Raw genomic sequence first — 21,254 nt, forward strand, 5'->3', positions numbered from 1 at the left:
GAGACCGACAGCCCTGGACTCAGGAGCTATTTGCCGACACCAGGCTTGGTGGAGCAATGGTGCTCAGAATGCTTCACTGGAACGTCGTTAGCCTCTCAAGATTGGATCCAGGGCAGAGCACCGATGAAGAGTGAAGTGGGAATAGTGGCTTCAGGCTGGAGCTGCTCTCTCCCTCCCATCCCCACCCTTAAGCAGGAAAAGCCAGAGCTGCCTCTGCCCAGGCTGACTGCTGGACGGGGAGGCTGTCAGTTTCTGATGGATCGTAGGAACAAGAAGGACGGTGTCATTCCTAGTCTCCGGGGCTGAGTTCATCACATCTCCTCACCAGAGGCCCCTTCAGAGGAGGGCAGGTCACTTCCATCAGTCCCGAGGCTTCTCTTTAAGATGAAAATAAACCCTGCCCTTGGAGTGTTATCCTTTTGCAGCTTGGTTTCAGGCATTTAACCATCCACCTCCCTTTTCTTTCTCTGCTCCTCCACCCCATCGGTATTGTGTAGTCAAGCTTTTATCCAGAAATGTGGGATCTCCTGGTTGAATATTTTTCACTGTATTCTCACAGTGTTTGTTCCAGGAGAAGAAAACTTTGCATGATGTTTTGGAATCCTGTGTCTGATCCCTCCTCCGCTCGTTAATTGGCACCCTGCAGTTCTCTCCTATAATACCAGTATCTTGCATATATGATGGTGTGTTTAATAGCAGTGGGTGTGTGTGTGCTATGTCGCTTCAGTTTTGTCTGACTCTTTGCGATGCTATGGACCGTAGCCCACCGGGCTCCTCTGTCCATGGAGATTCTCTAGGCAAGAATACTGGAGAGGGTTGTCATGCCCTCCTTCAGGGGCTCTTCCCAACCCAGAGACTGAACCCACATCTCTTACGTCTCTCTCATTGGCGGGCACGTTGTTTGCCACCAGCGCCACTTGGGAGGCCCATTTAATAGCAATCTTGCCCTCAAACCTACTCCTTATTCTTTCCCTTCTGTGCCATTCTCTGCATCATAGGGAAGTCTGGTTCCCAGCCTCTCAGAAAGGACAGGCTGATGGGAAAATGCTAGAAAACTAGAGACTGACAGAGGGGAGAAGCCAGGGTATTTCTACCCACTCTCTGCTTCCGGAAGCATCACCTGTAGCTGCTGTTGCTTCTCCTTGGCTCAGTCTCTGCCTGGACAGCTCCTTCCTCTCTTGTTTCAGCTCCATGGGCAGCCCCCACTAGGGCTCTAGCGCCTAAAGGATGCCCCAGCTTCAGCCCCCACTAGGGCTCTAGCGCCTACAGGATGCCCCAGCTTCAGCCCCCACTAGGGCTCTAGCGCCTACAGGATGCCCCAGCTTCAGCCCCCACTAGGGCTCTAGCGCTTACAGGACGCCCCAGTTTCTGGTTCTGGGCAAAGCTAGCTTCTGTTGTTATCCCTCCAGGTCAAGGGAGGTAGCTGCTCCTTGCTCTCGCCAGCTTCTGGGTTGCTTCCTCACTTCCTGTTGGTGTCTCAGCTCTTCCATCATTTTGGTTGTCAGCTCCCTCTATTAAACCCCCTCTGTTTGAAAGACCTTTACAGTTTGTTTTCTGATTGGATCCTGACAAATACATGTAGCGTTTCACAATTAGAAGATGGTCTCTGTTCTGTGATCTCATTTTTAACTTTTATGTGCACAACCTCAGGGAAGACTTCAAGGCAAGTACTACTAAACCATTATGCAAATGATAATAAAGACAGGCAGGATAGTACATCACCCGAAGTCCTGGATTAAGGCAGCATGATTCAGTGGAGCCTGGTACACCGTTGTCTGAATCCCAAACTTCACTGACTACTTGTAAGTAGGCCTGGTGGTAACTCATTGTACTCTTCAGAGCCTCAGTTTCTTCCTGTCTAAAATTATAGTACTAATAGAGCTGCTTGGAAGAAAAGTTATGACCCACCTAGACAGCATATTTAAAAGCAGAGACATTACTTTGCCAACAAAGGTCCGTCTAGTCAAGGCTATAGTTTTTCCAGTGGTCATGTATGGATGTGAGAGTTGGACTGTGAAGAAAGCTGAGCACCAAAGAATTGATGCTTTTGAACTGTGGTGTTGGAGAAGACTCTTGAGAGTCTCTTGGACTGTATGGAGATCCAACCAGTCCTTTCTGAAGGAGATCAGCCCTGGGATTTCTTTGGAGGGAATGATGCTGAAGCTGAAACTCCAGTACTTTGGCCACCTGATGTGAAGAGTTGACTCATTGGAAAAGACTCTGATGCTGGGAGGGATTGGGGGCAGGAGGAGGAGGGGACGACAGAGGATGAGATGGCTGGATGGCATCACTGACTCGATGAACATGAGTCTGAGTGAAATCCGGGAGTTGGTGATGGACAGGGAGGCCTGGTGTGCTGTGATTCATGGGGTTGCAAAGGGTCAGACACTACTGAGTGACTGAACTGAACTATTCAGCTGCTGTGAAGGCTTCTCAGGTGGCGCTAGTGGTAAAGAACCTGCCTGCCAATGCAAGGAGACCCAAGAGACACAGTTTCGATCCCTGGGTCAGGAAGATCCCCTGGAGAAGAGCATGGCAGCCCACTCCAGTGTTCTTGCCTGGAGACTCCCATGGACAGGGGAGCCTGGCCAGCTATAGTCCACGGTGTCACAAAGATTAGGACACAACCAAAGTGACTTAGCACACACACATATATGCCACAGGGCTGCTGTGAAGGTTTAAAAGATGTAACATAAAGCAAGCAGCACTGGCTGATATGCAGCAAAGTTCAACACATGGTAGCAAATGTAGCAACATTCAACAAATGTTGAATGGTAGAAACTCTCTTTATCATCCTCTGGTTCATTGATTCAACAAATAGCTGACCTTTTCCATTCCCTATGCAAACGTGTATAATAACATGTATCCATCATTGTATTATCATATAGAACAGTTTCATTGCCCTACAAATCCTCTGTGTCCTGCCCATCCATTCCTCCCTCCCCCATAACCTCTGATAACCCCTTGATCTTTTTACTGTCTCCATAGTTTTGTCTTTTCCAGAATGTTATGTAGTTGGCATAATCTAGCATGCAATCTTGTCAGATTGGTTTCTTTCACTTGCTGCTGCTGCTGCTAAGTTGCTTCAGTTGTGTCCGACTCTGTGCGACCCCAGAGATGGCAGCCCACCAGGCTCCCCTGTCCCTGGGATTCTCCAGGCAAGAACACTGGAGTGGCTTGCCATTTCACTTAGTAACATGCATTTAAGTTTCCTCCATCTTGTTTTCATGGCTCAGTAACTGATTTCTTATTACCTGTGACTAATAATCTATTATCTGTATGGACGACAGTTTATTTATCCATTCACTTACTGAAGGACATCTTGGTGGCTTCCAAGTTTTGACAATTGTGAATAAAGCTGCCATAAATATCTCCATGCAGGCTTTTGTATGGACACAAATTTTCAACTCATTTGAGTAAATATCAAGATGCATGATCACTGGATTGTATAGGAAGGGTATTTTGTGAGAAACTCTCAGTGCTCTTCCACAGTGATTGTACCATTTTATGTTCCTACCAGCAACAAATGATAATTGCTATTTCTTCACATCCTCACTAACTTTGGGTGTTATTAGTGTTTTGGATTTTGGGCATTCTCATAGGTGTGTAGCGGTATCTTATTGTAACTTTCATTTGCACCCCACTCCAGTACTCTTGCCTGGAAAATCCCATGGACAGAGGGGCCTGGAAGCCTGCAGTCCATGGGGTCGTAAAGAGTCAGACACGACAGAGTGACTTCACTTCCACTTCTTACTTTCGTGCATTGGAGAAGGAAATGGCAACCCACACCAGTGTTCTTGCCTGGAGAATCCCAGGGACGGGGTAGCCTGATGGGCTGGCATCTATGGGGTCACACAGAGTCGAACACTACTGCAACGACTTAGCAGCAGCAGCAGCAGCAGCAATGACATATAATGTTGAACATCTTTTTATATGCTTATTTTCCATTTGCATATCTTCTTTGATGTGGTGTCTATTAAGGCCTCTGGCTCATTTTTTAACCGAGTTGTTCATTTCCTTATTGTTGACCTTGAAGATTCTTTGTATATATTTTAGACAACAGTCCTTTATCAGATTTGTTTCATGTTTTTAAACGTTTTTCAAGGTAAAATATTTTAATTGTTGTTGGTTACAACTACTGTCTTTTTCCACTCTCCCAAATGTCAGAGGTCACTGAAGTGACTACTAATGGAAAGTTGATGTAGGGATATATTTAGACTGGATTCTATGGGCTATACTTGTGCGGTTTGAAGTCATTTGTATGTGAAAGCTTATCTAGCCATTCCAATGTAGAAATGGCTTCCAAAAATGCTCCTACCACCTGTTATGACTCCTCACTGATGGTGTGACCTACGAGTGAGTGCAGGATCAGACAACCTATTTCAATATGAATATGTGCTATGGTGCCCGACACCAGAAGTTTGGGAAGGAGAAACAAGGTTTGAAATAGAGTCAGGAGCTTGTCTATGAGAAATTTTCTCAGTCATCAAATGAGTAAAACTGTGAGCAGAGGACACAGCTAGAATCATAACTAGTCAAAACAGTAGTTCTTTCCTATCCAGAATATGCTTGAATGCTTTAACAGTGGCTTCCTTGCTGGCTCAGTGGTAAAGAATCTGCCTCCTAGTGCAGGAGACTTGGGTTCAGTTCCTGGGTTGGGAAGATCCCCTGGAGAAGTAAATGACAACCCACTCCAGTATTCTTGTCTGAGAAATCCCATGGACAGAGGAGGATGGTGGGCCACAGTCCATGGGGTCGCAAAAGAGCTGGGCAGGCCTTAGCGACTAAGGAACAACAGCATAATAGCTTTAACAGGTATACTCACCCTATACCCTCTCCTCTGTTTGGTGGAAATCATGTAAAATAGAATTGATCAGTTTCTGTGGTTCCAGGACACAACCTGTAGCAGTGCTACAAACAGTGAAGAATTTCAATTTTTTGTGTGTTTCAAACATAAACAAAACAATTAACCCTGCTAAAGAAAATACTGAATTCTAGTTTTTCAAGAAAAGACATTATTACAAAATGATTGTCTCATAAAGAAATGATTAAGAATTTGTCGTTAGAAGTTTAGGGTAAAAATGTTGTAGCCATGCAAAAGGTAACTCATTAACAATAAATATTATGATCTCTTTCTCTGGACTTTGTGATACTTACAGACTTTCTTGTGGCTCAGCTGGCAAAGAATCCGCCTGTAATGTGGGAGACGTGGGTTTGATCCCTGGGTTGGGAAGATCCCCTGGAGAAGGGAAGGGCTACCAGTCCACTATTCTGGCCTGGAGAATTCCATGGACTGTAGCCTCCATGGGTCACAAAGAGTTCGACATGACTGAGCAACTTCCACTTTCATAGGTTTTCCATGTTTTTAAAAAGTGGGAACTTGTGATTTTTCTTCTCATTCTGAATAAGTATGGTATTTGTGTCTAATTCTATATTTGTAATTGAGTTGTCTCTTCCTTCAAAAGGGCTGTCAAATTGCATAAGCTTCAGACCCCATGAAATCGGGGTCTATTCTTCCTTGTTCTTGTAATTATATGATTTAATAACAGTTCATAGAAGCCAATGAAAAATGAGTGTGCAGAGGAAGAATTGCATCCAGAGAGATGAAACTGAATGCTTTGAGAAAATCTGACTGGGTTTGAGTTGCTGAAAACAATTGCTGTTGAATTAAGAATAGGTGAAAAAAACCAAGATTGAGGAAATATTACGTGTGATAATCTAGACGGATTCCTCACCTGATCTGCTTTGCAGTGACTTTCATTTATCCCTCCACCCCTCAAAGAAGCCAAAACTGGACCCTGCAGAGAAGACCTATTGGATATGTGTTATAAACAGCAGCCAAGTAGAATTCTGAATGCATGCCAGGTTTTGTGCTGCCTGAGGGGAAGCAGTGGGTAGGAATTTGCTAATTTACTTCTTGACAGAATGTGTCAGGCAGTCTCAACCAATGGCACAGAAGTGGCCATTGAGAGAGGAAAAAAAAAAAAAAAACCCTGAGAGGAAAATCAAGTTGTCATTTTACTTGGTCCATTCACTTCCACTTTACAGATGGGTAAACTGAGGCCCAGAGATAGAAAATGTATTTCTTGGGTGACACAGTCATGGAAGGGCAGCCCCAGGGACCCAGATCTCCCACCTGGCCATCTTTCGATTTGCCCACTTCCCTGGGAAAGTCAGGAGGGAAGGGAAAAGGCAGGTAGGAATTTGAAGCTCCCATATGTTTAACTTGTTCGAGTGTTCATAATGTCACAACTGAGGGGGAAATGGGGGAGCCTTAGAAACTCCCAAAGGCCCTCTTTTTATTTTTCTTTAATGCAGACCGTTTAAAAAGTCTTTATTGAATTTGTTACAAGATGCTCTGTTTTATGTTTTGTTTTTTGGCTGTGAAGAACGTGAGATCTTAGCTCCCTGACCGAGGATTGAACCCACACCCCCTGCATTGGAAGGCAAAGTCTTAATCACAATTGTCTTTCTGTCTTACCTCCTCCGTGAATTATCTCCCCAATGTCTCATGGAGGCTGTGGTCGGGGCCTGAGATAAAAGGTGAGAATTAGGTGGTTCCTTCCATTGGCCCCACCCCTTCCCCAAATAAACCCACATTCTCTTGGATATAGATCATGATTAAAACCCAAACACACTGGACTATTACCCAGCCATGAAAAAGAATGAAATTTTGCCATCTGCAGCAACCTGGATGGACCTGGAAGGTATTATGCTTAGTGAAAGAAGCCAGACAGAGGAATACAGTTATGTACATTGTTCCTTCTATGCAGAATCTGAAAAATGAACAAACGATGACTATAACAAAACAGGAACAGATGTAGAGAACAGAGAACTGGTTACCAGTGGGGAGAGGGTTGGTAGGAGGAGTAAGGTAGGAGAACGGTATTAAGAGGTACGAACTGTGGCACATATATATGTACAGTGGAGTATTACTCATCCGTGAGATAGAATGAAATAATGTCATTTGAAGCAACATGGGTGGGTATAGAGATTGTCATACTGAGTGAAGGAAGTCAGACAAAGACAAATATCATATCAGTTCAGTTCAGTTCAGTTCGGTTGCTCAGTCGTGTCTGACTCTTTGCGACCCCATGAATCGCAGCACGCCAGGCCTCCCTGTCCATCACCATCTCCCAGAGTTCACTCAGACTCATGTCCATCAAGTCCGTGATGCCATCCAGCCATCTCATCCTCGGTGGTCCTCTTCTCCGCCTGCCCCCTATCCCTCCCAGCATCCGAGACTTTTCCAATGAGTCAACTATTCGCATGAGGTGGCCAAAGTACTGGAGCTTCAGCTTCAGCATCATTCCTTCCAAAGAAATCCCAGGGCTGATCTCCTTCAGAATGGACTGGTTGGATCTCCTTGCAGTCCAAGGGACTCTCAAGAGTCTTCTCCAACACCACAGTTCAAAAGCATCAATTCTTCGCCACTCAGCCTTCTTCACAGTCCAACGCTCACATCCATACATGGCCACAGGAAAAACCATAGCCTTGACTAGACGGACTTAAGTCGGCAAAGTAATGTCTCTGCTTTTGAATATGCTATCTAGGTTGGTCATAACTTCCCTTCCAAGGAGTAAGCATCTTTTAATTTCATGGCTGCAGTCACCATCTGCAGTGAATTTGGAGCCCCCCAAAATAAATTCTGACACTGTTTCTACTGTTTCCCCATCTATTTCCCATGAAGTGATAGGACTGGATGCCATGATCTTAGTTTTCTGAATGTTGAGCTTGAAGCCAACTTTTTCGCTCTCTTCTTTCACTTTCATCAAGAGGCTTTTTAGTTCCTCTTCACTTTCTACCATAAGGGTGGTGTCATCTGCATATCTGAGGTTATTGATATTTCTCCCGGCAATCTTGATTCCGGCTTGTGTTTCTTCCAGTCCAGCATTTCTCATAAGGAGATACCCCTCGTCCAATGTAAGGAGCAGTGGCTGTGCCTTGCTGGAGCAGCCGTGAAGAGATACCCCACACCCAAGGTAAAAGAAACCCAAGTAAGATGGTAGGTGTTGCAAGAGGGCATCAGAGGGCAGACACACTGAAACCATACTCACAGAAAACTAGTCAATCTAATCACACTAGGACCACAGCCTTGTCTAACTCAATTAAACCAAGCCATGCCTGCGGGGCAACCCAAGACGGGCGGGTCATGGTGGAGAGGTCTGAAAGAATGTGGTCCACTGGAGAAGGGAATGGCAAGCCACTTCAGTACTCTTGCCTTGAGAACCCCATGAACAGTATGAAAATATCATATGATATTGCTTGTATGTGGGATCTAAAAAATGGTACAAATAAACTTATTTACGAAACAAACAAAAGGTACAAACTACTAGGTATAAAATAAATAAGCTACAAGGGTATATTGCACAGCACAGGGAATACAGCCAATATTTTATAATAACTTTAAGAAAGAACAACAAATGTCATCTGTTAATGCATATATATGAAACCGGAAAAAATGGTAGCAATGCACCTATGTGCGGGCAGGGATAGAGACACAGATGTAGAGAATGAACTTGTGCACACAAGTGGAAAGGGGGAAAAGGGGAGGGTGGGACAGCTTGAGAGAGTATATACATATATATGCTAGCGTGCACAAACTAGCCAGCTAGTGGGAAGCCTCTGTATTGCATTAGCTCAGCTCAGTGCTGTGTGACGACCGAGAGGGCTGGGGCAGGGGAGGGTGGGATGGAGGCTCAAGAGGATGTACGTATACGTATAGCTGATTCACATGGCTGTACAAGAGAAACTAACATTTTATACTCCAACTAAAGTAAATTAAAAAAAAAAAAAGAAAAAATAACAGTTTGGGTCTGGCCTGGGTCATTAGACCTAAGTCTAAATTACTAGAGTCACGGGGCAGAAAGACGTATTACGACCCTATTGGAAGAAATGCCATGTTCCCGGTGAGAAATAATTTCTATTATTCCATGATCATGAACAGCTTTGGTCCACCTGTGAGCGCACACAGGCAAGGGAGTGGGGCCGTCACACCAGGGCTCCAGGGATTCGGCTGGGTGGGCTGTTTGTGGTGGCATGGACAGGCTCGCCTCGGCCGGAGGAATCCTCTGTCGCTCCCTTGTGAAGGCAACAGACCTGGGTTCAACGATTGGGAGACGGCTGGGCGGCACTTCCTCCTCCTGCCTCCGTCTCCCAGGCGCCACATCTGCCTGGAGAACCCGCTGTTCTCCTCCTGCAGACTTTTGGCTGTGGCTACCTGTGGGGATTGGCATGCCAGCCGTCTCACATAAAACCCTCAGCTCTTTAAACTCTCCAGTTAAAGCTGAGCCCCCATAAAAGTTGCCAGGCTGAGTGTGGGGCATGAGATCCACACCTTCTGCTCAGCCTGAGGACGCTGTAATGAGGCCTGGCTGGGAAGCGCAGGCCCTGTGGCTGGACTTCCAGCTGTGACTACACACAGGAAAGTGAGGGATGTGTTAGCTGAGACCCAGAAGCATCTGAAAGGCGGGGTCAGGGAGCTGCAAGGAGCAGCCAGAGCTGCACAGAGGAGTCTTTAAAGGCCCATTTACAGGAGCAGTGGTGGGAGCTTGGATGCCGCATGGAGAAGTCACAGTGCAGAGGCTATGGGGGAAGAGCTAAAGAGTTAAAGGATCAGAAGTGACTGCCTTTTGGCAGTTTCCTCGAAATGCATGCCCATAAGACAAAATTCCTTGCTCCTAGTGGGGCCTGTACAAATATTTGCGAAGTAAATGTGTGAAGGGAATATGACCTTCCCTTGCAATGCATTTCTGGAACTGATGGTCTGTTTGGTGATATGGTATATCCTGTGGTGGGCAAGGCAGGCGGGCAGACAAGCAGGCTTCAGAAAGGAAAGGACAATTCAGAACACAGCTCCAAGGCTGCGCTTCCTCTGCTCCCAAACCTCAACTTTGCAGAATATCTTTTAATGCAGGGCTTGAAACTCTCAACTTACTGGGGCCAGCCAGTTGGTCCATGAGCAAGGTGGGTACAGCTGGAGGGTGGAGGAGACTCTGGTGGTCTGTTGAGCCCATGTCCCTTCCAAAGGGGACAGACACTGCCCAGCTGTTCTCACCGTTGCCATGCAGGATTTTAGGTCACTGCTTTTAGATATTCTGGCTTTTCAAGTATTCCCAGAAAGTCACATGTAAAGTTTTTGTTTTGTTTTTAAAATTTATTTATTGTTTGTTTATTTTTGGCTGCACTGGGTCTTTGTTGCTGTATACAGTCTTTCTCTAGTAGCAGTGATTGGGGGCCACTTTATAGCTATGGCGCGCGAGCTTCTCATTGCAGCGGCTTCTCTTGTTGCAGAACATGCGCTCTAGAGAGTGGGCCCAGTGGTTGCGGCGCTCAGGCTTAGTTGCCCCTTGGGATGTGGGATCTTCCTGGGCCAGGGATGGAACCTATATCTCCTGCATTGGCAGGCGGATTCTTAACTGCTGGACCACCAGGGAAGTCCCCAAATGTCACATTTTTAAAAAGTGAAATCCCCTACTTAAATGTTGTTGTTAAGTTGCTAAGTTGCATCCAACTCTTTTGTAGCCCTCCAGGCTCCTCTGTCCTTGGGATTTCCCAGGCAAGAATAGTGGAGTGGGTTGCCATTTCCTTCTTCAAGGGACCTTCCTGACCCAGGGATTGAACGTGTGTCTCCTGCATTGGCAGGTGGATTCTTTACTACTGAGCCTTCAGGGAAACCCACTTTGAAATCATGGGCAACTAATTCAACATTTTGAAAGCACCACATGTTTGAACAAAACCCCTTCGAGGGCTGCATCTGGAACGCCAGATGTCAATGAGTAGTAACTTTGAATGTGGGGTTTTCATTCCAGTATTTTCATATCCAGTATTTTGGATAAATACATTTATCCAGTATTTTGAGGATGCCGTGTTCAACCTGCGTCATGAAGGGCGAGCAGGACTTGGTGAGTAGGCATGGCAGAGCAACACACGCATGCCAGGCGGAAGGCACAACCAGGCAAAGGCAGGGAGGGGTGAAATGTATGATGCGCTTGGAAAAGTGGGAAGTAAGTGAGCATTGAAGTGAAGTGAAGTCGCTCAGTCGTGTCCAACTCTTTGTGACCCCATGGACTGTAGCCTACCAGGTTCCTCAGTCCATGGAATTTTCCAGGCAAGAGTACTGGAGTGGGTTGCCTTTTCCTTCTCCAGGGGATCTTCCCAACCCAGGGATCGATCCTGGGTCTCCTGCATTGCAGGCAGACGCTTTACCATCTGAGCCACCAGGGAAACCGCCAGGGAAGTGAGCATTACCCACACCTGTGGAGCAGTGTGGGCGTAACCACTCTGGTGGTGTCTTGGCGGGGTGGGGGTGGGGGGTGTCATTGCTTGCAAAGGAAGTATTTTGCACTGTTATTAACCAGGTTAAGAGCAGGTTGCTTTTACTGAGGAGCAGAGAGGATTTGGAGCTTATTCTAAAACAGGCAGTTGGATGGGGGAGCTTCCTGATGATGTAGCTCTGGAACCTGACTGGTTCAAACCCTGGCTGCCCACTACGAGCTCTGTATCCTGAACTTTGCCCCCTCTCTGTGCCTCAGTCTCCTTGTCTATAAAATGGAGATACTCATCTCGTATAGTATTTGAGGGCTGAGGGAGTTCTTTCCTCCAGTGGTCACAGGTTGATGCTCCTGCTCGGTGCATGACAAACGCCCAACAAACACTCCCTCTTTCTATTATAATATCTCTTTTCATTTTCACCTAAAGGGGCCAGACACATCTGTGATGTCTGGTACTGGCCCCGGGAAACCACAGTCCGTGAGTCATGGGTTTAAAAGCTCTTTTCCAGAGCTGAAGATTCTGATTTCTTAGCTGTGCAGAGAGGAAATAAAACCCTGCTCTTCTAAATGGACTGGGAGGAGTATGAAATTACGACTAAGTCGGTTTGGAGCTTTTGTGTAGGGCTTTCACAAAGAGATCAACCATCAATCATGCACAATTACTCTGACCTTGAGTGAACTACGGCCTCTTGAACATGGAAGATTTCACTCCCGGGGGTCCAGAGATACAAAGGCTGTCTGCTCAGCATCACAGCACAGAGAACCAGATCCAGAGTAGCCTCAGGCCCGGGGTGCCTGCACGTCAGCCTAAGCGTCTCCCCTCTTTCCAGGGCTCCCTTTCAGACCCAAATGCCCTTTCAGAGGGAGTGGTGGCCAGGGTCATTGAAAATAAAAGTAGATAGAGAGTTGGGTGAAATTTGTCTTTGCCCAAAGTGTGTGACTTTGGAGGGTGATTCAGCCTCTCTCGTTGCCTCAGTGTTCACATCTTTAAATTGGGGTGGATGAAGTCTGTCTCATGAGTGTATTGTGTGTATTAGGAGATGTTAAGAGTGGTTCTGATGTGACTATCCCCTTGTGCAGAGAAGCCCAAAGGCCCCAGAGCTGAAGTCTCTTGTGTGTGGTTGATATATTTCCTCCCTCCATCCTTCTCTTCCTCCCTCTTTCCCTCTCTCCAGCTCTTTCTCCTTCCTGCCCTCCTCTCTTCTTTTTATACTCAGACCCATAATGAGCACGCAATACAAGCCAGGTATCATGCCTGAACACAGTATAAGATAAGACTGCATCTTTCTTGGTATCACCCCACCATTTGACATATATAGTAGGCATTTCGTATGATGTCTTCACTGTTGTGGCAGTGATCATTGAACTGATTGATCCTCTGAAGGTCTATCATATTTCGACTCTTACTTTTAAAAAATAAGATGAAACAAAGAATTTCTCTGATGCTTATACATGGTCCCAGTGGGAAACTGGACCATGCAGAAAAGTTCTGAGAAGAGCCTAATAATCATGAATGCTGCTGCCCCTCAGTTTAGCCACTGCTTGCGTGTTGCTGGATTTTCTAAAAGTGTCTTTCATGTGCTCAGACATACTTTTATGTTGTATAATTTGACTCATACCGAGTGAATTAACCTTTATTTGGCTGTGCCAGGTCTTAGTTGTGGCACTCAGGATCTTCCATCTTCGTTGCAGCATGGCTGATCTAGTTCCCTGACCAGGTTCGATTGAACCTGGGTCCCCTGCATGGGTCTCCTTCTTCCAGAAGGAGAACTGGAAGTATGAACTGCTAATAGCAATGTACACAGCAACTGGCGGACAGACAGACACACTCAACTGGCAAAAGGGACCCCAGGGGATCTGGTAGGGTCCAGAAGCATCCCAGTGTTCACCAGCCTCCTGCCACAGTAGCATCCGCAAGTTTCTTCAGATGCACCTACACGTATCCACCACAGGGCCTTTGCACATGTGATTCACTCTGTCTGGATGGGGTTTTTTGCTCACTTCCTTCTTGGCCCAGATGTCATTTTATCAATAAGTTCCTTTCTCAACCCTCCTGCTTAAAACTGAAACAAGGGGACTTCCCTGGAGGTTCAGTCGTTAAGACTTTGCCTTCCTTCACATTTCCAGTTCTTCAGAGAATTGCTTTTGGGCATCTTGTTTGAAGGTGCCTGAGAGTTTATGTTCCCTTCCAGAGTTAATATGTCCCCATAGCCAGTGACCGGCTTGTCGTCGTGGGGAATGTGCATGCAGCCTCCTTGTCTCAAGGTAAAACACCTCTGCAGTGCAGCTGACACTTCAGAGCCCCCTGGGATCCTACTGAAGCTAGACTTCATCTGAAACCGTATGCTTGCTTGGCTTACTCCACTTCCCTATCTTGCTTCTGCAACACAGGTACAGATTTCTCCAGAGAGCATGCTTGATAAATCTCTTGTATCTGAACCCTTGCCTCAGGCTCTGCCTCTGGGGAATCCAAGCTGACCTAAGATGGGGCCACCTTATCCTATATGTACTCAACTAACGTGGGTCTGTGCGTTCACAGCGATGGTGACCTGCCACTTACTTGTTTCTTTATTCTATTAAGTTGCCTCGAGACCAGTGTGCTCTGATATAACGTTCACCCAGGTAGCTGATTTCCAACTTTATATGGCACCCACAACTAGAATGATAACCTTCCTAAAGAGTAGAACATATGTGTAAGCTTTAGGAAATGTGGCTTGGAATCCTGGTTTCCCTACATGGGTAACTCTATACCTGGTCAGTTCCATACCTTCTTTAAACCTCAGTTTTCTCAGCTGTGAATTAGAGGTAATAGTAATGCCTGTCCTGGGTCAGGAATAGGAAGAGCACTTTACAAGTGTGAAGAGTTATTATTCACCATAAATATGGCAGTCAGAGATCTCTTTGGAAAATACCGACTGGAAATTTTATTGGATCCCTGAGATCTTACATGGGCTCTTTGGTCCTTTAAGATTCATCCATGAAGGATCTCATTCCAATACATGGGTTTCACCAAAAATCTAGAGTTGGGGTGACTTGGCCATCTTCATGGCATGGCTTCAGGTGCAGCATCACCACAGGGTGGTAGTGTGGTCATGTGTTCTAAGCAAGGCAATGTGTCCCCCATCTTCTGAAGCTACTCTAAAGGTTTTGTGATACACCACACTCCACACACCCCTGCTCTCCAGAAAAAAAAAACAAAAAAACAAAAAACCAGAATGAAGTCATGTGGAATTCTCCAGTGAATTTTGTATCCATGCCAAGATATTTTAAGAAATGCATTTGCAGAGTGACTTAGCAAAACTGTTTGAACAACTGCAGCCAGGCTCTCTTGGAGCAAAAGCAATAAAAATCTCCACCAAGTGATAAATCATGGAATGAGAAGATTGGGAGGAAGTTTCCCCAGATGAGTTTTGAGGAAGGTTTCATGTAGAAAATGGATGGAATCCAGAATATTGACTCCTTCCTGGTGCAGGAACTTGTCACTTGTCATTCTTGAAATTCCATTCCATGCAGAATCTGGCTTATAGTAGGTGCTCAATAAATTTGAATGGAATCAGTCGATTAATCACTCAATCCACCATGCATGCGTGAGAGAATAATTAAAGACAGTAAAGGCAGAATGCATTTTTCTCTTTAAGATGTATATAAAGAGATTTATCTGAAACAGACATGCCCTTTAGCTCTGGGGAGAAACTGGACAGGGTTTAACAAGCAACGTGAATGAGGTTGAGGTGCCCAAATATTTGTGGACCTCCTATTACAACTGAGCTAGTTGACTCCAAGGAAATTGTTTAGAAAATTCTGCTGAAGCTCTTGGGGTCTTGCAAGGCCCTTGAAAAAAAAAATCAGTGTCTGCTGGGACTTCCCTGGCAGTCCAGTGGTTAAGACTTCACCTTCCAATGCAGGGTGTGTGGGTTCAGTCCCTGGTCAGAGAGCTAGGATCCCACATATCTCTCGGCCAAAAAAACCAAAGCATAAAACAGAAGCAATATTGTAATAAAATCAAATAAAGACTTTTAAAAAAGTGATCTTCATTTAAAAAAAAAAAGTTAAAAAAAGTCAACCTCTACTCTACCACTGTGTCGGCTACTGGAGAAGATCTTGAAGGCATGATTTCCTGTTTCCCAAAATACCTGTTTCCCTTGGCTAGTCGACACTATCCATTCAATGATTTGTTTAAGCAGATTCACGATTCTCCTTCTAATTCCACTGTAGCAAGTCTGGGATCAGCCGAGGTCATTAAAAACCACTTCACTAATGTCTCCATGATAACACAAGTGAGGTCGACAAAGAGGGTGCACAAGGCAGATAGGTGAGTCATCCCACCTTTGTCTTGTTCCTCTTGGCTTAAAACATCTTTAGGGTGTCTTTCTGCCTATTTTTCTGGCAGTCAGTAGAGCAGAGGCTAGCATTTTCCCACACTCTGGTTGTCCTTTCAAATGCCTCTGGGCTGTTTGAGTTTGAGGTTCCAGGGGGCTGGACTCAATGAGGGGAGGGACTTCTCTCTCTTGTGTTCGTGTTTATATGACTTTGTATTTGTAGGAATGCAGCTGACTGCAAGTCACAGAAACCCTGATGACAGCGGCTTGAATCACCCCCATCATGAGAAGTCTGTTAGTGAGTTGCTGTTGGCATTGATTCAGTAAGCCAGTTCTCTTGGGACCTGCACTGGGCTTCACGGTCACTTCCTGCATTTCAGGAAAGGTAAGAAGAAAGGATGCCCCGGGAAAGGCTTCACTAGGTACAGTCATATCTTTTTACTAAACTATCCAGTTTCTAAAATCCTCCCCCAGCAGACTTTTTATTTATGCTTTTGAATAAAAACACTAGTCCTGTAGCTGCAAGGGAGGCTGATAACACACATGCACAGCTTCTCAGCGTCTATAGTGGGAGGGAGCGAGGGCATGGGATAACTCTTGTTTCTCCAGTCAACAGCACCAGCCCACTTTCTACAGCCCACTTTGCATGCTCCCATTTCTTATCTGGGGACCTGTGTCCTATCCAATAACTTACATCTGGAATATCCACATCTGTGAGAAGTCACCTTCCTAAGTTTGGTCACAGGACGTGTCCTGAGAAACATCCAGCTCCAACCAAGAGATACCTGAAAACAGGAGCTCATGTCTGTTAAGGACTCATGCGCCAGGCACTTTCCATTTGTTCATTTTATTATTTATTTGTTTTAAGTTTATTTGTCTGTTTATTTACATGCTTGACTGTGCTGAGTCTTAGTTGCGGTGTGCAGGATCTTTAGTTGTGGCATGCAGGGTCTAGTTTCCTGACCATGGATCAAATCTGGGCCCCCTACATTGGGAGCACAGAGTCTTAGCTGCTGGACCCTCAGGGAAGTCCCCTCCATTTGTTCATTTAAAAAATCCTTACTTACACTGACCCCTTGCAGTGGTCGCTTTAAGTTCCTTCCATTGTATAGATGAAGAAACCAAGGCTCAGCATTCTTGCACACGTGTGGCTGCGCAGTTGCGTTCGACTCGTGCAGTGCCACAGACTGTAGCCCTCCAGCTTCCTCTGTCCATGGAATTTTCCAGGCAGGAATACTGGAGTGGCTTGCCATTTCCTCCTCCAGGGGATCTTCTTGACCCAGGGATGGAACCCGAGTCTCCTGTGTCTCTGGCATTGCAGGCAGATTCCTTACCACTGAGCCACCGGGGAAGCCCCAGAGTTGCTGAGATTTGTCTAAATAAAAAGAGACATGTTTGGGATTTGAACGTAGGCAATGCCATCTCCTAGCTGTGACAGACACATGCTCAGCGGGGTTCATTCGAGGCTGGCCTCTCTCCTATCAGAACGGCTTTCTCTGTAAGTCACCAGATGTGCCTGGGGTCCCTACGCCCCGCCCCACTTTCAGGGTCTCTTGATGCTATTCTTCTGGGCCGGCAGTAAAATGACATTTATGAGGATTTTTCCCTTTGAAGTGAGAGTGTTTGCGTACTTCACTTTAAAGCAAGGGAAAAAACAAGAGCTCCAGCAGATAAATGACGGCAGCCTTGGAGAAAGGGCAGGATGCCTGTGGATGTACCGGCTCCACTTGGTCATATCGAGTCATCTTATGGGGAAATGCCTTTATTTGTCTCCTTTCAAGTGACTTTTATTAACTCTTTCCTCCATTTCCATTTCTTTTACTAGTTTCTTTAAACTAGCCAGTGGTTTTTCTTTCTTTCGTTTTCCTCCTTCCTCTTTCTTTTTTTCTTTCTTCTTTCTTTCTGTCCTTTCTGTCTTTAGAAAAGTGATCAAAATAGACACTAAAGACCAAAGGATTTATATTTTATCAGCTTCCCATCCTCCTACCAACCCAATATTGTCTTCCTGCTTGTTCATATTATATACTCCAGAGGTTAAATGCAGCAGAGAGTTAAGGCAATTCATGGAGCTCACTCTGTCAGACAAATCCACTCTTGGTGGGGAAGAAAAAAAATGCACCATTTGTACTTGTCTGCCCCTAAATTGGAGAAGGAAATGGCAACCCACTCCAGCGTTCTTGCCTGGAGAATCCCAGGGACAGGGGAGCCTGGTGGGCTGCTGTCTCTGGGGTTGCACAGAGTCGGACACGACTGAAGTGACTTAGCAGTAGCAGCCCCTAAATGACTCAGGTTGGAGGCTTCCATGAATGTTGTTCGCCCCGTGGCCACTCCTGTGTTCACTAGGCAGGTTGAGAAGTCAAGGGTACTTAGGAATAGTGGGTAGACAAAGCCTTTCAAGAATTCTAAAGTGAAAGTGAAGTCGCTCAGTCGTGTCCGACTCTGTGACCCCATGGACTGTAGCCTCCCGAGCTCCTCTGTCAAGAGGATTTCCCAGGCAAGGATACTGGAGTGGGTTGCCATTGCCTTCTCTAAGTCGTAAAATAACTCCTTTAAAAAAAAATGTGTTTTTAATTGGGGGGTAATTGCTTCACAATGTTGTGCTGGTTTTTGCTGTACAAGGGCATGAATCAGCCATAAGCATACCTATATCGCCTTCCTCTGGAGCCTCCCTGCCACCTTCCCATCCTGCCCCGCCATAGGTCAGAGCCCTCCTTTTGCTGTACAGCTGCCCATTAGCTGTCCATGTTACACATGGTTGTGTGTATACGTCGATGCTACTCCCCCAGTTCATCCCACCCCTTCCCCTGCTGCGTCCTCTGCGTCTGTGTCTCTATTCCTGCCCTGCAAATAAGTTCATCAGCATCACTTTCCAAGACTCCATGTGGATGCATTAATACACGACCTTTGTTTTTCTCTTTCTGACTTACTTCACTCTGTATAAGAGCTCTAGGTTCATCCACCTCAATACAACTAACTCAAGTTTGTGAGGAAAATGGTATAGAGAGGGGGTTGACAAACATTTTCTGTAAAGAGCCAGACAGTGAACATTTCAGATTTCGCAGGTCACAAGGGCCTGTCAAATTTACTCGGCTTTGTTACAGCATGAAGGCAGCCATATCCATCATGTCGTGGTGGGGGTGGCTGAGTTCCAATCTGACTTCATCTACAAATGCTGAAATTTGAATGTCGTAGAGTTTTCACGTGTCAAAAAGTATCCTTCTGATTTTTTTCAAGCATTTAACATGGAAAACCATTCTCAGGTAGTGGGCTATATGAGTCAGTGGTGGATGGACTGGGCTGAGTCCACGGACCCAGGAATAAAATGGAGATTTATCCTGTTGGAATTATCATTATTTTTAACGATGTGGAAATCTTGATATTTTTTGAGCTGAAATAACTCTATGCTTTTGATAACGCAGAGGACCAGATGCCGTGGAAATGTCCATTTCTCTGATGCACGACATGTAATTTTAAAACTGGCTAAGATGTCATGTCAGATCAATTGATAACTGCAATGTATAAAACATATGAAACTAATTCCAGGAAATACTTTTTATTTATGTCCTTGGGTCTGAGTTTCTGAGCTCTCTGTGTTTAGGGATGGAATTTGGTTTATTCAAGAAGTAGCAGGTTATATATCTTGATGGCTACATTAGCTCAATATTTCCTCTCCTTTCTGGAGCAGGTAAACTTTGCAGGCTGTTTCAGTTTGCAGCAATTACATTTGCTTATCGCTCTGAAACGGAATTTCATTTGAAGCCAGTTATTAATGTCTGAAATGCACTTCCAGGAAATCGTTTTGAGCATTTTATTTATTAAAAAGAACTCGATGTTTGTTCAAAGGCATTGATGTAATTTACAAAGTTCGGTATTAGATATTTTATGAGGCAATATAAAAATGCCATTTTCTCAGACCCCCATTGCCTAATTGTGCTGTGTTACCTTCAATGTCAGAATAAGGTGCTATGTTATATTTGGCTGTTATGCCGTTAATCAATAAGGTTATTAAAGAAGCAAACACACACACAAACAAAAAAATCCTTCCACTTTTCCCAGCCACAGATTCTTCTGATTAATGGATTTATTTTTATGGAGCATCTTCAAAACCACTTTAAATACTTTCAATGGCTCTACTTTAGGGAAAAAGAAGATGTTTGGGGATTTGGGGACAGACCTATGAGAAATCTAGGACATAGACCGTCATAACAAGCCCTATCAGTACCCCACCAATATCCTCTCAATATTTGCTATTTTGGAATATTCCTATAGTGCCAACTTCAAGCACCCACCACTCTCTGTCTGCAGCTCTCTGTTGGGCTCCATGAGGGTAAGGTAAAAAATCATGGGGAATGAATGCCCCAGAAGCAGCCTTCTGCCAATGGTAAGTGGGTGTTAAAGAAATACCCCAGCTGTACCCCTCAGGGGGTCAAACTCTGAAGCATGCCCTGTATAGTATCCCAGGCCTCCTCCTAGAACTGAGTTCCCGGTGGTCCCTGTAAGGATCTGCTCCAAAATGCAGTGTGTCAGCTGCCCATTGCTGCACAACAAAGTGACCCCAACCTTAGTGGCTTAAAACAACAAATGTCTACGCTTCTGCTGTTTCCGTGGGGCACAACTTCAGAGATGGCTTAATTGGGTGGATCTGGCTCAGGCTCTCTTGTGAGCATGCTCAGTCGCTCAGTCGTGTCTGACTCTCTGCAGCCCTGTGGACTGTAGCCCACCAGGCTCCCCTGTCCATGGAAATTTCCAGGCAAGAGTATCGGAGCAGGTCGCCATTTCCTACTCCCGGGGATCGTCCTGATCCAGGGATTGAACCCATATATCTTGGGTCTCCTGCATTGGCAGGTGGATTCTTTACCACTAGCTCCAGGCTATCTTAGGAAGAACACAGTCAGGATGGACTGGAGCTGATGAGTCTGCTTCTGAGCTTACTCCCATGGCTTGGGGAGGAGGCCTCTGTTGCTCACCATGTGGGCCTTCCCATAGGACAGCTTGAGTGTCTCCTGACCTGGTTGCTGGATTTCCCCTAGAGTGAGTGACCCAAGAGGGACAGAGGCCAAGATGGAAGCTGAGGGACCTTTGGTGAGCTAGACTCAGAAGTGACCCATGATCACTTTCACTTAATTCTCCTCATTAGAAGCAAGTCACTACATCCTACCCAGTCTCAAGGGGAGAAGAACTAGGTTTCATTACATGTACCTTAAATTGATTTCGTTCCCTTTTCTGCCACTTCTACACGTCTCTGTGGTGCTTCCTGAAATCACCTCCCAGATAAATGATCCTTATTTCAGCATTTGCTCTGGGGAAACCTAAGCCAAGACAGCAGGCTTCCCAGGTGGCGCTAATGGTAAAGAATCCATCTGCCAATGGAGGCGTAAGAGACCGGGGTTTGATCCCTGGGTTGGGAAGGTCCCCTGGAGTAGGAAGTGGCAACCCACTCTAGTATTCTTGCCTGGAGAATCCCACGGGCAGAGGAGTCTGGAGGGCTACAGTCCATAGTGTCTCAAAGAGTGGGACATGACTGAAGTGACTTAAAACACACATACACACACACAGACACACAGACACACACACACACACACAGACACACACAAGCCAAGACAACTAACAGCACCAACCACTAACAATAATAGCAACACTGAAACTGCTGTTCATTGAGTCT

General features: G+C 45.6%; 1 long non-coding RNA gene and 1 other non-coding gene across 3 annotated transcripts in view; one reads left to right on the forward strand and one right to left on the reverse strand.

The window, feature by feature from the left end:
* LOC138422533 (uncharacterized) overlaps positions 1-21,254 on the forward strand; it is a 320,815-nt gene that overhangs the window by 113,932 nt on the left and 185,629 nt on the right. Inside the window, exon 2 of one of the 2 annotated variants that reach the window (XR_011249908.1) lies at positions 15,816-15,977. This is a non-coding gene — a long non-coding RNA (uncharacterized lncRNA). Of the gene's footprint in view, positions 1-15,815; positions 15,978-21,254 lie in introns of those variants that run through there. The other variant, XR_011249909.1, reaches the window with a different exon arrangement.
* TRNAC-GCA (transfer RNA cysteine (anticodon GCA)) lies at positions 11,155-11,226 on the reverse strand. The gene has a single exon. It is a non-coding gene; the product is annotated as a tRNA-Cys (tRNA).

The sequence above is a fragment of the Ovis canadensis genome, chromosome 17 (assembly GCF_042477335.2).
Source record: "Ovis canadensis isolate MfBH-ARS-UI-01 breed Bighorn chromosome 17, ARS-UI_OviCan_v2, whole genome shotgun sequence".
NCBI lineage: Eukaryota > Metazoa > Chordata > Mammalia > Artiodactyla > Bovidae > Ovis > Ovis canadensis.